Consider the following 16474-nt stretch of genomic DNA (forward strand, 5'->3'; position numbering starts at 1 on the left):
AGAAGAGGTCTTCTCTGTCCATAGTATTTCTACAACTGCCCCTTCCCGAATAATATGAACAAGTCTCCTCTGTTGTCTCTGATCTGTCAACTTCACTATATCAGAATGTGCTGTAGAAATTCACATTGTCGGTGTCGCGGGAACAGGTCAATGTGAGGAATTTGTGATTTGATGTGATGGGGCAGACATAGAAACGCAAATATGAAATACAATTTAGGATACATGATTAATTAATTTATTCCCATTGAATCGGCAGCAGTTACAGGCCAACTATCGCCTGGAGCAACTGAGACGATTAGATAAACTGCATTTAAGGGAAGTCTAGATAAGTATAGGAGGGAGAATGAATTTCAGGGATAAACAGAAAATGTTACATGAAGTATTCTAGGTGGAGGATCTTGTCGGGCAGTTTACCTGTTAGAACAAATGGCCCAGTTTCAGTGAGGTATATTCTGGTTTGAATGAATCCAGATTTGCAAAGTATCTCAGGGACTGACATATACGTAATGAATCCCACACTCAAACTGCGAGCAAGAGACAGAGAGCTCCAGAATGACTCATTAACTCAGGCCTGGCATCAGTGACTGACTGATACTTATTGAATCGCACACTCTCACAGTATTCAATGGACAGAATGATACAGAATGAATCATACACACAGACACATCACCAGAAACTGACAGATCCCCGATTAATCCCGAAAACAAATCCTGTCCCGGGGACAAAGTGATAAAGAATTAATCCACAGAGACCGACAGATGGAGAATGAATTACACATTCAAACTCTGTTCCAGAGACAAAGTGGTCCTGAATGAACCTCACACACAGACACATAGAATAGCTACAACAGAGAAGGGGACTATTCGGCCCTCTGTCTCTCCTGAGATGCTTCAGCAGAAACTCAGCTATCCCAGTCCCCAGCCCTGTCTCCGTAGCCATGTAAACTATTATCTTCAGGTGGCTGTCCAGTTCCACTATGAAAGCCCCGATTTTATTTTGCCTCTACCACATTTCTCAGACAGTGCATTCCAGACCCTCACCACTCACCAGGGAAGATGAATCCTCATGTCCCCATTGGTTCGTTTAAAACCGGTGCCTTGCACCAATAGAAACTGTTTCTCACTGTCTAATCTGTCTCAATCTGTCGCGGCCTCGTCATCCTGTATTCCCGATCGTCAAGCATTGTTTCTCAGTCTGACCCCATACCTACAACTTCGGAAAACTTCCTGGCCAATCCCTGCTCTTTGTTCGTATGTTCCATCAAATTACTCGATAAATCGGGATGAAGAACTTCCTTAAAGAAGCAGTCATTGGTTTAAATGAAGGGACCGAGTTGTGATTTAATTTCTGGAACTAACCAGCTCCTGGAGGGAGTTTAAGGGCCAACAAGAGTTACAGAGAGCAGAAAAATTCAGGGGAATGGTGCTGAGAGAGAGCAAACAATAGGGGCTGAGTTTCCGATCTCCATTTCTACAAGACAATAGGGCCTAATTTAAAATTTGAGCTAAACCGATCTAGGGTGATATCAGGAAGGTTTCTTCACACAAAGGACCGTGCAAATCTGCAACCCTCTCCCGCAAAGTGGTTTTGAACCTGGGCGTCAATTCGAACATTTAGGAACTGCATCTGATATTTTTTGATTGTTTGTTTGTTTCGCAATTATTTTAAGGTTTATAAAAACACGGTGGATGGATAAAGTTCAAATACAGACCAGTCATGAGCTGAACAGGATTGAGTGGAGAACAGTCTCCGTCCGTTCCTATATTCACATCTTCCTAATCCTGGACCAAACAAATCATCACCCACTCTATTTTTTCTTAACAGTCAAAGTTAATTTCTCCTCCCAATCTTCATAACGAAAAACGAATCCTGAAGGGAACTGAAACGAGGCTCATTCCTTTATTGAGAACATTTTCCTCTCACGATTAACGATTTCCTGTTGAATACTAGTACCCCATCCACCGGTCAGTTACCAGTAACTGCTGTTGATACACAGAGAATCCTGTCACCCCATGCATTCTCTATATTTCCCCAAATTCTTCCATCAGTTTTGGGGAATACTAATCCTGAAAAATCAGTCCTATGATGGTTTTGTTAACAATAACAAAATCCAATCAACCGGGCTTTTCCCTCTCTGTTAAACCTCTTTCTCGGTGGCTGCATATATTACTGATTGGACACAGGAGTTGATCTTTCATCAGTCCAGTGGAGTACAGACCAACTGAATATTAGTGCAATTTCTGATACGGTTAAATTTCAAATGCAGTTCATTAAGCATTTTGCTAATATATCAAGAGATTCAAACTAGTCCTGTTAAAGCAGAATGACAGTGAGTTCAGTAAGAAATGTTTACAAAGTACAGCAATTTCTTTCTGCTCACAGTACACACATATAGCGAATTGTTTCACACAGCAGGAGCGGAAACCGCCGCCCGCAGTCTTCATGTTAGCATTGACCTGAATTTCAGTTTTGTGGGTAGAGGGGTACAGAGAGCACAGATGTAATTGTGGGAACTGAAGTCACTTTTCCTGTGAATGGAGCCGGATAAAGAGCTCGGGCCGGCCTGAGAGTCCCAGAGGGCGGGGTCATCGGGTAGCCTGGGGATAAAACAGACCCGAGAGACAGGAAATTAGATTTGAAAGAGAGAGGGGGTGCGGGCGGGGTGGGGCGGGACGGGGTGATGCGGGGAGGGGGAGGGAGAGCCGGGGAGGGAGATAGGGAGGGAGACAGCGAGGATGAGAGGGAGGGAGTTAGAGAAGGGCGGAGATGGAGGAAGAGAGGCCAGCGGGCGGGTGGGAGGGAGGAACTTGAATTTTTCCACCACATTTTACAACCTCAGGAAGACCTAAAACCTCACGGCCAATGGTGCGGGAGCAGAGCTGTGTCTTGGTAAGTGAGATTGCTGTTTGAAAGTGCACAACAACATCCCACCGCAGCAACCTGATCAATGACTATATAATCTGGTTCAGAGACCCTGTTTGAGGGATTAGTATTGATCCCAGGACTCCGGGTAAGACTCCGCTTCTCTTGTTGTAAATAGTCTGGTCGGATTGTTCACATCCGCCCGATAGGGGAAATGGGGTTTCGGTTTAAATTGTGGTTTATGAGTGAAATAGTCATGTATCTTTATTGCCACTCTGTGGGGCATTACACAATTTGTGAAACATATTTGCCTCTTCTAGAATTTCAAGCAGTTGGAAGCACTGAAGAAGTCCTGGTTCTATCTTTACTAATTCACGTGAACTGTGATAATGAAATATAACATCTTCCAGGCAGTGGAGATATAATATAGGCACCAAAAATACTCACACATCACAGCGGATGTTGTTTTATTTTTCCCAGGGAGCCTCGGTTGAAGAGTTTCCCTTTTTTGTTACTCTGAGCTTCTCAATGTTGTAATGCCGTCTGCTTCATTCCTGGGAGACAAGTGGGAATCAGAAATGATCACTCCCTCCCTGTGTGACTCCGACTGATACAGTTGTTATCATTAAGGTCAGTCAGCCTCTGACCCCTTATCAGGTCCAATATTTGACCCAAAGTTAACGTTTTCTGTTATCTACACTGGGAATCGAAATTCCTGCTGCACTCTCTATCCCTTCCGTGATAAAAAAATCCGTCTCTTTCAATTGTGGGTGTCTATCTCTCATTGTCTGTGACACCTCTTCAATTAACAATCTACTTCTGCTCTCCTTACAGAGTGTAATCTCTTCTGTCTTTTTACCTTTTGCAGTGACCTATGATTCAGTCAGCTGCTCCCTTGGTTTTTACGATGAGGAAGTTGTGAGTTCAAAACTCATTCCCGAATCCTGACCACAAATTCAGGCTCACGCTCTAGTGAATTCTTTGCTGTTACTGGTGCCAGCTTTTAGACGATATGTTGAACTGAGCTGCCATCTGCTTTCTCACGTAAAATACACGAAGGCACAATTTCGGAGATGGGCGGGGGAGTTATTCCATGATGTCGGAGCCAGAATTTGTCCCTCAATTAATATCACTTCAAAACAGATCATATTGCCTTCATCACATTGCTGTTCTTGGAAGCTGACCGTGTGCAAATCCTTTGAAAAATTGTTCAAAAATATGATGACTGAATTCCTGTTAGGAAAAGTCAAGCTATTATTGAAAATTCTGCTGTGTGAACTTCATTGGGCAGCAGAGAAATCAGGTGAGGAATTCGAGTAAATCGACACCAGAGAACATGTCACCGTCAAGACTGGATCAACTCTTGCGAAGATCAATGAGTAAAAGCTGAGAGTTCCGCGCATCATCAGATCATTAACCAGAGACACTCACAGAGTGTTTTGTACAATGTGTCTCTAATGCAAACCTGAAGGAACGAAGCCTTACCAGTTCATGGTGATATTGGGAATGGAGCTCCGTATATTTAATAAGTGAGCAAGAATGAATAAACTCCAAATAATGATTATCTGTGTCTTTGACGTGATGCTTTTCCCGTTATACTGATAATCTTGTCCTTCCCGATGATACATGTATCAGGGAGGACGCTGCTGTCCAAATACGCATAGGAGTTAATGCAGGGTGTCCTGTAGATCGGACATACTGCAGCTAATATGTATAATCTCCGCAACAATGTTTCCGCCTAAGAGATTTGTTTTGTTATTTTTTTCGATTCAGATCATCTTGGGGTGATTGAGAACAAGGAAAGGCCATTCGGACCATGGCCTGAAACGGGCTGAGAGAAAGAGGAAATACTGGGCTGGTATTTTTTTGTAGCATTTACTACTTCTGTCCGAGTGTGAATAAAAACGATTTGAGAGGTTGGTTGCAGATTGAAGTGTTTACTGGAAGTAAGAAGCTGATACAAATTCACTGTACAGACAAAGCCAGGTATGTTTTTCGGTCACAGACCGCTGGTTATTTTGGTGTGAATAAGAACAAAAAGAGCAGAAGATGGTTTGGATCATCGGCCTCTGTGCTGTGGGCTTCGCTGCACCGCCCTGCGACGGAGCCGTAATTCCTTCCTGCCGCTGAATACTTTACGGTAGCCAAACAAATATTCACTTCTTACTAATTTTTAATCAAGAGCACACGTGTTGGGAAGCTCACCCTGGCTGCGCAATTGTACTTCACACCACTCTGAATGCAACAGACAAAGACAGACACACAGAAAAGCAGTAGAGACGATCAGGACACACACAGTGACAGACAGGAAAAGGTGCGCAAACCAGCAAGATCCCGCCCCCACCCCACAAACTCAACCCCCGCCTCCTCACAGCTGTATGAGGGAATACAAGCCCAAGAGGGACATGGGGACCGCCCGCTTTCTCGGCCACTCACTTTAGCCATCACCATCCCAGCGGGACAAACGGGGAGGCGCGACTCCCTGTGGGATAGAAATGGCAAAAATTCCCACAGCTCCAGTAACTAGACCTCCTAGTGGATCTGGAAGGGACACCAACTTCCGTCCATCTTAAGTGAGTCACAGTTCCCTGTATGTGAATGTGGATCAACACCTTATATTCCCTCACAGACTCTGTGATCCCCGGGCCTTTGCGAATTACGAATAAAACCTGAGACCTGAGCAGGCGGGAGTAGGGATGGGGGTGGGGGGCGGGAGTAGGGATGAGGATGATGGGCGGGAGTGAGGATCGGGGTGGGGGTCGGGAGTGGGGATGGGGGTGAGGGGCGGGAGTGGAGATGGGGTGGGGGGCGGGAGTGGGGACGGGGGTGAGGGGCGGGAGTGGGGATGGGGTGGGGGGCGGGAGTGGGGATGGGAGTGAGGGGCAGGAGTGGGGATGGGGGTGAGGGGTGGGAGTGAGGGTGAGGGTGAGGGGCGGGAGCGTGGATGGGGCTGGGGGCGGGAATGAGGGTCGGGATGGGGTGAGTTGCGCGGGGGTTGAAAGCCATGGCGCAGAGTGATGAGTGTGAAAACAGCCGACTTTAAAGGTCACAGGAAAGCGGTGCCTGGAGCTGCCCCGAGAGACAAGCTTTGGGTTGTTAGTAAAAAGATCTCCTGTAATGAAGGCACAAAATCAGAAACAGGAAATGCTGGAAATATTCAGCAGGTCCGAAAGCAGCTGTGGAGAGATATTCCTGTCGCCAGGATGTAACTCTCCAAATGGACAATTCACGTCGCTCAGATCTTACACTCTCATCACATTCGTGTGAGGAATGGGTCGGGCGGGAATTGGGTCTTTGTTGATTTGAGCAAACAGAGCAATGCAGCAATGAGAAGCTCCTCAGCCCCCGGCGGATTGGGGAAGGATGGGACTCAGATACAGGAACCTGATAGGTGCTGAAAAAAGGAATATCACATCAAGTTTTTGAAAGCAGTGGCGATGAATGTGAAATTCAAAACCATTTATGCAGAACAGAACGGCATAGTCAGGATGGCCGAGCGGTCTAAGGCGCTGCGTTAAGGTCGCAGTCTCCTTTGGAGGCGTGGGTTCGAATCCCACTCCTGACATTATATTTTCCTTCAGCACCTGCCAAACCCGAGATCTCCACCACCTGGAAGGAAAAAGGCAGCAGATGCATGAGAACAGCAGCAAGCTCCCCTCCGAGCTACACACCATCCTGACTTGGAACTGTATCGCCCTCTCAAATCCTGGAACTCCCTTCCTAACAGCGCTGTGGACCTACTTACACCATATGGGCTGCAGCATTTCAAGAAGGCAGCTCACTGCCAGCTTCTCAAGGGGAGTTTCGGTCGGCCGAGCCAGACTCGAGGCAACCGGATCCCCTGAAAACAGCTCATAAAGTAAACTGGATACAAAAGCAACATACCGCGAATGCTGAAAATCAGAAATAGTAACAATCAGAAAGTGCTGGAAATACACAACAATTATACAGCATCAGTGGAGAGAAATATAGAACTAGCATTTCAGGCCGGTGAGATCATCATTTCCTTCTCTCTCAGTGTGAAATCCTTGACTCAGTTAATATCCCCTCCCCTTTTAATGACAACTTCCTATCCAAGGCTTCAAATACTCCTTCCAAGTGAAACAGTGATGCACTTGTTCTTCTTTCAGTTTAATGTGCTGCATTTGCTGCCGCAATATGTTCTCATCTGCTTCAGGTGGGTGAGCGCTTTGAGGAATCTCCGTTCAATCCGCAAGACTGACTCTGAGCTTCCTGTCACTTGTCATTTCAATTCTCCACCTTGCTCCCACTCTGACCTTTCTGTCCTTGGTCTGCTGCAGTGTTCCAGTGAAGAATAACATAAGTTCGAGGAAGAACACCTCACCCTGCATATTTCTGGCCTCAACGTCGAGTTCAATATTTTTAAATTATAAACTCAGCCTCCCTCTTATTTCATGTGTTTCTTTCAGGTTTATCATTTTATTTTTTGTTTCTTATTTAATTCCTTCACTTTGCAATTGGGCGGCTGATCTTTAGCCATTCCCACCTCATTTGGAGCCACATTTTGTTTTTTGCCTGTTCCAGTCCTTTGGCTTTGGCGCCGTGAAACCTTTTGTAATTGAATCTCTCCGGGCCCCCAAACCATTACAAACCTGCGCTTTTGTTCAACCTCTTCCAAAAGCCCGGACTGGTCCCTTGCTCCAAGCCTATTACATTCCTATATTCCCTCAGTTCAGATGAAGGGCCACCAACCTGAAACATTAATTCCTTTTCTCTCCACAGTTGCTGCTGAGTATTATCAGCATTTTCCGTTTTTATATTATAAGCCTTTTCATTGACTGATAACACATCCCTTTTAAGCAAAGCGTCAATTATCTGGAATTGGTAACAAGCCACTTTTAAACAGACAGAGTCATATTTACACAGTTTCGAATCCCTGACAAAATACAGAATTATACCGATTCCATTCTGTGCCCAGGGGATCAATTCCCATGCCGGCTTCTCACACCCTTCCTGCTCTACAGAATGTAGGACTGATTTCTAATCCATAAATCATAGAATGATAAAGGACAGAAGGAGCTCATTCCGCCTGCGTTGGTTCTTTGGTTGAGCGATATAATTACTCCTAGATCGGTGATCTGTCCCATTGTCCAGTATTCCCTTCCTTCAAGTTTTTTTTTCTCTCCAACTATCTTTTGAAAGGTAATAATTAATCTGCTTCCATCACCGTCCCAGGTAGCTTCCATTTCACAATGAGCTCACTGTGTAAAATACATTCTACTCATCCCGCTCCTGGTTCTTTTCCCAATCAGCTTCAAACTGTGTCCTCTGGTTAGCGACCCTCCTGTCAGTGGAAACACTTTCTCCTTATTTACTCTAGTAAACTGGTCATCATTTTGAACACCTCATAGGAGATGTTTTTTCGATGCAAAGCAAGTGGAGGGAATAAAGGTGAATCTTTAAGAAGATTGAAGCTGTATGTGAATTTCTCCAAATTCGAGCCATTCGAGCAGCAGCGCCGTGATTTAACAAAACTCCCCAAAGCGCTTCAAAGGAGCTTGATCAAGCAACATTCGACATCGAGTCAGATATTTGGCCAAATGAACAAAACCTTAGTAAAACTGATAGATTTTAAGAGGGTATTAAGGGGGAGAGTGAAGTGGGGATGTTTCTAGAAGGAATTGCAGGGCTAAAGGCTCAGACAGCTGAAAACGTGGCCGCCAATGATGAAACAATGCAAAGTGTTAATGAGCAAGAGGACAGAGATGGATTCAGAAAGAGAAATGTCTTCGAATGGAACTGGAACTCCAGTCCGGCCAGTGAGAAATCCCCCCTGAACCACTAATGTTCACACAGCCGCTCATTCCATGTATCCAGTTGGAAACCTTTCTGTAGGAACATGCAGTCTGACAGAGCGCCTGTGATAATCCTCCACTGTCTGATCTAAAGCTGTAACAGGAGCTGTTCATTACAGCTGTGATAACCGTGTTGGTCTTGGTATTCAGTGGTGCAGATTCGCATCATCCTTGTTTCGAGCTGTCTGTCAGGAACAGTCTGGAAAGATGCCTGAGCAGTAATGGGAAGCAGTTTCCGCGGTGGCTGTATATGTCCCATTTTAAATCATACTGAGGGCTGGGCAGACTGACTCTGGTCAGCATCTTTCAAAGGTTTTTGTTTTGTCCTGAGACGGTGTTGAGATTTCACCTGTTCAGTGGTTCAGATGGGAAAGTGGGGAGTGACCTGTATAGAAGGAAGTTCGGGACGGCAGTTTCCCTTTTGTGAGAATATTGATAAACCTCTTGCTGACTTTCTTCAATGCTTATCTAAAGCATTCGAATCCACAACCTTTAAATGTCTCTGTTTATACCGACTGCAAGTCCAAAACGCTATCGGTTGCGCCACAGATCTACACCAATGTTACTTACCATATCCCAATATGGGAATTTCTGACATTGACGAACAGACGGTTCAAAATTTCAGCAATTTGAACAGTGACGACATTTCAAAAGTGTTCATCGTCCGTAAAATGTTTTTGGACGTCCTGTGCTTGCGTAAAGAGCTATAGAAATTCAGTAGAACTTCAAAACGACATGGGCAGGTTGGGGGAATGGGCGGTTAAGCGGCAGAGAGAACCACATAACCCTACAAAAGTGACGGCGCAGAAAGAGGTGATTCAGCCCAACATGTCTGTGCTGGATAGAAAAAAGATGAAGAAGAAACTAGCCGCTCATTTTAAACCCTCTTCACAGCACCTGACCCGGAGCCTTGCAGGTTACAGCGCTCCAGATGCAGATCTAAGTACATTTTAAATGAGTTGAGCGTTTCAGCCTCAACCACCGGTTCAGGCAGTGAAATCCAAATGCTCGCCACCCGTTGCATGAAAAAGCTTTTCCTCGTCTCCCCTCTAATCCTTCCAAAAACGACCTTAAATCTCCGCTCCCTGACAATTAACCCCTCAGTGAGGGGAAAGAAGAATTTACTGTCCACCCTATCTAGGCCGCTCATCATTTTGTACACCTCAATTAGGTCACCCCTTAGCCTCCTCTGTTCTCAGGAAAACAACCTTAGCCTATCCAATCCTTCCTCGTAGCTGCAATTTTCTAGCTTTGGAAGTATTTTTGTAAATCCTCTCAGTGCTCTCTACAGTGTAATTATGTCCTTCCTGTAAGGTGGCGACTAGAACAGTATACAAAATTCCAGATGTGGACTAACCAGCGCTTTTGCAGTTGATTTCCTTTTCCAGGGTAATGTGAAAAGATTAATTGTGGTCGGAAGAAAGCAAAGAGGCAACATAAAATAAAGCGTGTGCACCCAAAGGGCGTGCAAGAGCAGGGGGAAATTGTGGGCATGTTCATAAATGATTCAAGGTGACAGGAAAACTTTTATTCATTCACAGGATGTGCACTTCGCTGGCTGGGCCAGCATTTATTGCCCATCCCTAGTTTCCTTTGAGAAGGTGGTGGTCAGCGGCTTTCTTGAGCCGCTGCAGTCCATGTGGTGTAGGTTCACCCACAGTGCTGCTGGGAAGGGGGTCCCAGGATTTTGACCGAGCGACAGTGAAGGAAAGGCGATATATTTCGAATTCAAGATGGCGTGTGACTTGGAGGGCAACTCCCAGGTGGTGATGTTCCCATGTAGCTGCTTCCGTTGCCCTTCTCGACGGTAGTGGTCGTGGGTTTGGAAAGTGTTGTTTAAGGAGGCTTGGTGAATTCCTGTATACATCTTGTAGATGCTTCACACTCCTCGACTGTGCGTCGGTGGTGGAGGGAGTGAATGTTTATGGATGTGGTGCTTTCTCCTGGATGATGCCAAGCTTCCTGAGTGTTGCGGGTGCTGCACTCCACCAGGCAATTGGTGACCATTCCATCACACTCCTGACTTGTGCCTTATAGATTCTGGACAAGCTTTGGAGAGTCAGGAGGTGAGTTACTCGTCGCACAATCCCTCGCCTCTGACCTGCCCTTTTAACGACAGTGTTTATAAAGCTAGTCCAGTTCAGTTTTTGGTAATCAGTAACCCTCAGGATGTTGAGAGTGAGCGATTAAGTGGTGGTAACGCCATTAAACGTCAAGGGCCAGTGGTTAGCTTCTTTCTTGTTGGAGATGGCCATTGCCTGGCACTTTTGCGGCGCAAATGTTACTTGTCATTTTTCAGCCCAAGCTTGGATATTGTCCAGGTCTTGCTGCATTTGGATATGGACTGCTTCAGTATCTGAGGAGTCACGAATGGTGCTGAACATTGTGAAATTATAAGCGAACATCCCCACCTCTGACCTTTTGATGGAAGAAAGGTCGTTGATGAAGCAGTCGAAGAAGGTTGGGGCGAGCACATTACCCTGAGGAACTCCTGCAGTGATATCCTGGAGCTGAGATGACTGAACGCCTTAGGCATGACTATAAACTAATGGAGTTTTCTACCTGATCCCACTGACTCCAGTTTTCCTAGCGCTCCTTGGTGCCACACTCAGGCAAATCCGGCTTTGATGTTAAGGGCACTCACTCCCACCTCTCCTCGGGAGTTCTGCTCTTTTGCCTATATGTGAACCAAGGCTGTAAGGAGGTCAGGAGCTGAGTGGCCCTAGCGGAGCCCAAACTGTGCATCAGTGAGCAGGTTATTGTTAAGCAAGTGCCGCTTGATAGAACTATTGATGACCCCTTCCATTACATTACTGATGATCGAGAGTAGACTGATTGGGAGGTAATTGGCCGGGTTGGATTTGGCCTGCTTTCTGTGTACAGGAAATACCTGGGCAATTTTCCACATAGCTGGGTAGATGCCAGCGATGTATCTGTACTGGAAAAGCTTGGCTCGGGGCGTGACAAGTTCTGGGGCACAAGTCTTCAGTCCTATTTCCAGAATATTGTCAGGGCCCATAGCCTTTGCACTACTCAGTGCCATCAGCTGTTTCTTGATATCACGTGGAGTGAATCGAATTGGCTGAAGACTGGCATCTGTGATGCTGGGGACCTCTGGAGGAGGCTGAGATGGATCATCCACTCGGCACTTCTTGTAGCAAATGCTTACCATTTGTGCTGATGTGCTGAGGTCCTCCATTATTGTGGATGGGGATATTTGTGGCGTCTCTTCCTCCAGTGAATTGTTTAATTGTCCATCACCATTCCTGACTGGATGCAGCAGGACTGCGGATTTTAGGTCTGTCTGTTGGTTGTGTGATCGCTTAGCTCTGTCTATCACTTGCTGCAGATGCTGTTTGGCATGCAAGTAGTCCTGTGTCATAGCTTCACCAGGTTGACAGCTCATTATCAGGTCAGGCTGGTGCAGCTCCTGAAATGTCCTCTTCACTCTTCATTGAACAATGGTTGATCAACTGGCTTGATGGTAATGATATAGTGGGGAATATGCCAGCCCATGAGTTTACAGTTTGTGTTCGAGTACAGTTCTGCTCCTGCTGATGGCCCACAGGGCTTCATGGATGTCCGGTCTTGTGTTGCTAAATATGTTCAAAACCTATCCCATTTAGCATGGTGGCAGTGCCACACAACACGATGGAGTCTGTCCTCAATGTGAAGGCGGGACTTCGTCTCCACAACTTCTGTGCTATAGTCACTTCTACTGATTCTGTCGTGGACAAATGCATCTGCGGCAAGCAGATTGGTGAGGATGAGCTCAAGTATGATTTTCCCTCTTTTGGTTCACTCAGCACCTGCCACAGACCCAGTCTCGCAGCGATGTCATTTAGGACTCGTCCAGCTGGGTCAGCAGTGGTGCTACCGAGCCACTTTTGGTGATGCACATTGAATTCCTCCACCCGGAGGCCATTCTGTGACCTTGCCACCCTCAGTGCTTCCTCCAAGTGGTGTTCAACATGCAGGAGCACTGGTTCATCAGTTGAGGGAGGGCGGTACGTGTAAATCAGCAGATTTCGTTGCCCATGTTTGACCTGATGCCATGAAAATTAATCACGTCTGGAGGTGATGTTGAGGACTCCCAGGGCTACTGCCACCCTACTGCATTATCACTGTGCCGCCTCCTCTGCTGGGCCTGTCCTACCGGTGGGATAGGGCATATCCTGGGTGGATAGTGATGGTGGAGTCTGGGACATTATCTGTGAGGATGAATATTTCAGGCTGTTGCTTGCCTAGTCTGTGAGGCAGCTCTCCCAATTTTGGCACTAGCCCCCAGATGTTAGTAAGGGGGACTTTGCAGGGTGGTCAGGGCTGAGATTGACGGTGCCGAGGTCGAAGACACGTGGTCCGTCCGGTTGGATTCCTTTTTTGTGGCTTTGTAGCGGTTTGTTACAACTGAGAGGCTTGGTAGGCCATTTCAGAGGGCAGTTAAGGGTCAACCACATTGCTGTGTCTTCGGCAGTGCGATCAAGTGGCGCTAACTCACCAATCACCTGCTCACTGTAGCTCAGTTTGGTTTCCGCCAGGGTCACTCAGCTCCCGACCTTATTGCGGCCTTGGTTTTAATATGGACAAAAGAGCTGAACTCAAGGCGTGAGTTGCAAGTGACCACAGTTGCCTATACAGAAGCATTTGGCAGAGTGTGGCATTGAGAAACCCAACAAAACTGAAGTCAATTTATACAAGGAGGGAAACTCTCCACTGGTTGGTGTCGGCCCCGGGATTTCTAATACATTCCAAAAGATTTCCAGCATCCACAGTATTTCGCATTTTGTTAATTTCCTGTGGGTGGCAATGAAAGGATATGTTGAATAGCTTACTGTGGCAGCTGGCTCGTTGGTCCAGGGGTATGATTCTCGCTTTGGGATTTGTGGTGAATTAATATGCGAGAGTTCCCGGGTTCAATTCCCGGACGAGCCCAGCCGGCATTTTAATACATTAATTCGTGTGCTCGAGGCGGTGCCAGTTGGGGAAATCAGGACCAGGTTTGAACATCCGGGAAATCATTGCGGAGAATAAATCACAACACAGAAAACCAACGCAAAATTTCTCCTAATGCATCGAATACGGCAACTCTCTCCTTGTGGGTTCAGTCGGAGGCTGATTGCTGTCAGTTACAGTCTTGAGTGACAAACCACATTGCAGTTGTGTTCCGGTACTTGCAGTGAGTCGGAAGGAGTTTCTTTATTCTTCCAGATGAATGTATGTTTCGGTCTTTCCGCGGTGGGTTTTCACACTGTCTAGAAACATGTTGGATGTCATGTTGAAGTGTTGAAGTGATTCACATTAGTCGATTTACAACAGTTTCGACCTGATGTGATGGAAATGTATTTTATTGACAAACTACATGAGACACCTGGATGGTTATTCAGGACCTGAAACAAGCAGGATCATTTAGTTCAACAGTTCATGGATGTAAAACAGTACAGGAGGAGGTTTAATAAGGAGATTGCCCGTGACGAGGTGGCCGAGAGGTTAAGGCGATGGACTGCTAATCCATTGTGCTTTGCACGCGTGGGTTCGAATCCCACCTTCGTCGTCCGTTTATTAACGGGTTCTTCGTGAACGCGGTGCTTTTTCAGAAGGCATGTCTGAAATCACTGATGTAATCGTTCCGAGTCCAGGTTTACAGAGGAGGTGGCGTCAGGATAATGTCGCGCATCACTCCATGACTGTCTGAATTTAAGGCTGCTCATCCATTGTGCTTCCCACGCGTGAGTTTGTTCCATGTTGTCGGAGCCCACATTGATCCCTCAATTAAAATCACTTGATAACAGATTATATTGTCTTTATCACATTGCTGCTCCTGGAAGCCGGCTGTGAGCATATTTTTAAACAAATTGTTCAAAAACATGGTGATTGAAGTTCTGTGAGGAAAAATCAAATTACTACTGAAAACTCTGCTGAGTGAGCTTCATTGGACAGCAGAGAAATCAGGTGAGGAATTCGAGTAAATCGACACCAGAGGAAAAGTCAACGTCAAAACTGGATCAACTCTTGTGAAGATCAATGAGTAAAAGCTGAGAACTCCGTGCATCATCATTTCATTGACCAGAGACACTCACTGAAGTGTTTTGTACAATGTGCCTCTAATGCAAACCTGATGGAACGAAACCTTCCCAGTTCATGGAGATATTGGGGATGGAATCCCATATTTTAAATACGTGATTAAGAATGAACAATCATATCTGTAAAAATAATGATTATCTGTGTCTTTGACGTGATGTTGTTTCCGCTATGCTGATAATCTTGTCCTTCTCATGGTCCATGTCTCAGGGAGGACGCTGCTGTCCAAATAAGCATGGGAATTACTGCAGGGTGTCCTGTAGATCGGACATACTGAAGCTAATATGTATAAACTTCACTATATCGGATCCATATAAGATATTTGTTTTCTTCTTTATTACTCAGATAATCATAGAGTGATAGAGAGCAAGGGAAGGCCGTTCGGACCATGGCCTGAAATGGGCTGAGAGAAAGGGGAAATCCTCGGCTGGTTTATTTTTGCAGCGCTTCTGCTGCGTCCGTGTGTGAAATAAAACGATTTGAGAGATTGGTTACAGATTGAAGTGTTCACCGGAAGCAAGAAGCTGATGTAAATTTACTATGAAGCAAATTAAGAGATGATTTTGTGTCGCAGACAAATGTTTTTTTTTGGTGTTAATGAGAATTTAAATAAACTGAGTATGGTTTCAATGCATCGATCACTGGGTTAGGAGGCCAGCACGCTTCTCCAACGCCAGTCTCCTCCGAAGCAACAATTTTCTACTGCCTATTACCGTTGTTTGGTAGCCAAACACCTATTCACTTCCTCATAACTTTTTAAACAAGAACACACCTATTGGGAAGCTCACCCAAGCTCCGCAAATCCACTAACGCTACCATGAATGTACCAGACAGAGAAAGACACACAGGAAAGTAGTAAGGGACTATCAGGATAAACACAATGGCTGACAGGAAAAGGTGCCGAGCAAACCAGCAAGATATTACGATGGAGAAACTGATCATTTACGAAAATTTATTTCCTGTTGCATAAAGATAGGGCCTGTTTTAGATGTAATTCCTGTTGAGTAACTGTGCTCCCTGCTGTACAACTGTTCCCTCTGTGGTGAAACTGTGATTCTGCCGTTGAAACATCCTCACTGTGGTTGTGTAAAATGCTTCCCTGTTGTGCAAATGTGCTCCTGGCTGTGTAAATATGATCCGCTGTGTGCAAAAATTTTCTCTGTTCGATAAAGTTGTTTCCTCTAGTGTAAAGATATTCTCTGTTCTGTGAGGATGTTTTCTGTGGGAAAATATGTTCTTCCTGGTGTCATGGTCTTCCTTGTCAAATGCTGACTTGATATCAAGGGCAGTCGCTGTCACCTCCCCCGTTGAGTTCAGCAGTTTTGCCCATGTTTGGGCCAAGGCTGCAGTGCAGTCAGGAGCTGAATGGCCCTGGTGGATTCCAAACTAATCGTCAATGAACCGGTTATTGCTGAGTAACTGCTGCTGGATACCACTGTCGAACACCCCATCCATCATTTCTTTATTTTGATAGGGAGAACAGTAATGGTGTGGTTCCTTGCCGGGTTGGATTTGTCCTGCTTATTTTTTGTGGACATGATTACCTGTTGGCATAGCCAGCAACTCTCACATCTCATGGGGTAAAAAAAAATGTTCCGGTCTTGTATAAAGCTCTCGTTAAACCAGAATTGGAGGTGGGTAAAAGGATCTGTTGAATGGGGAGAGGACTCCTGCCGAAAGAAGTGAGCACGGAGACGAAGACGGCAGAAGATGAGTTC

At 45.8% G+C, this 16474-nt stretch overlaps 1 long non-coding RNA gene and 2 other non-coding genes across 3 annotated transcripts in view; all 3 read left to right on the forward strand.

The window, feature by feature from the left end:
* Positions 1-16474, forward strand: part of LOC144670421 (uncharacterized) — a 918626-nt gene that overhangs the window by 896198 nt on the left and 5954 nt on the right. The window lies entirely within an intron of this gene.
* On the forward strand, positions 6345-6427 carry trnal-aag (transfer RNA leucine (anticodon AAG)). Its single transcript has one exon. It is a non-coding gene; the product is annotated as a tRNA-Leu (tRNA).
* On the forward strand, positions 14148-14229 carry trnas-gcu (transfer RNA serine (anticodon GCU)). The gene has a single exon. It is a non-coding gene; the product is annotated as a tRNA-Ser (tRNA).

Source organism: Cetorhinus maximus, chromosome 31, assembly GCF_964194155.1.
Source record: "Cetorhinus maximus chromosome 31, sCetMax3.hap1.1, whole genome shotgun sequence".
Taxonomy (NCBI): Eukaryota; Metazoa; Chordata; class Chondrichthyes; order Lamniformes; family Cetorhinidae; genus Cetorhinus; species Cetorhinus maximus.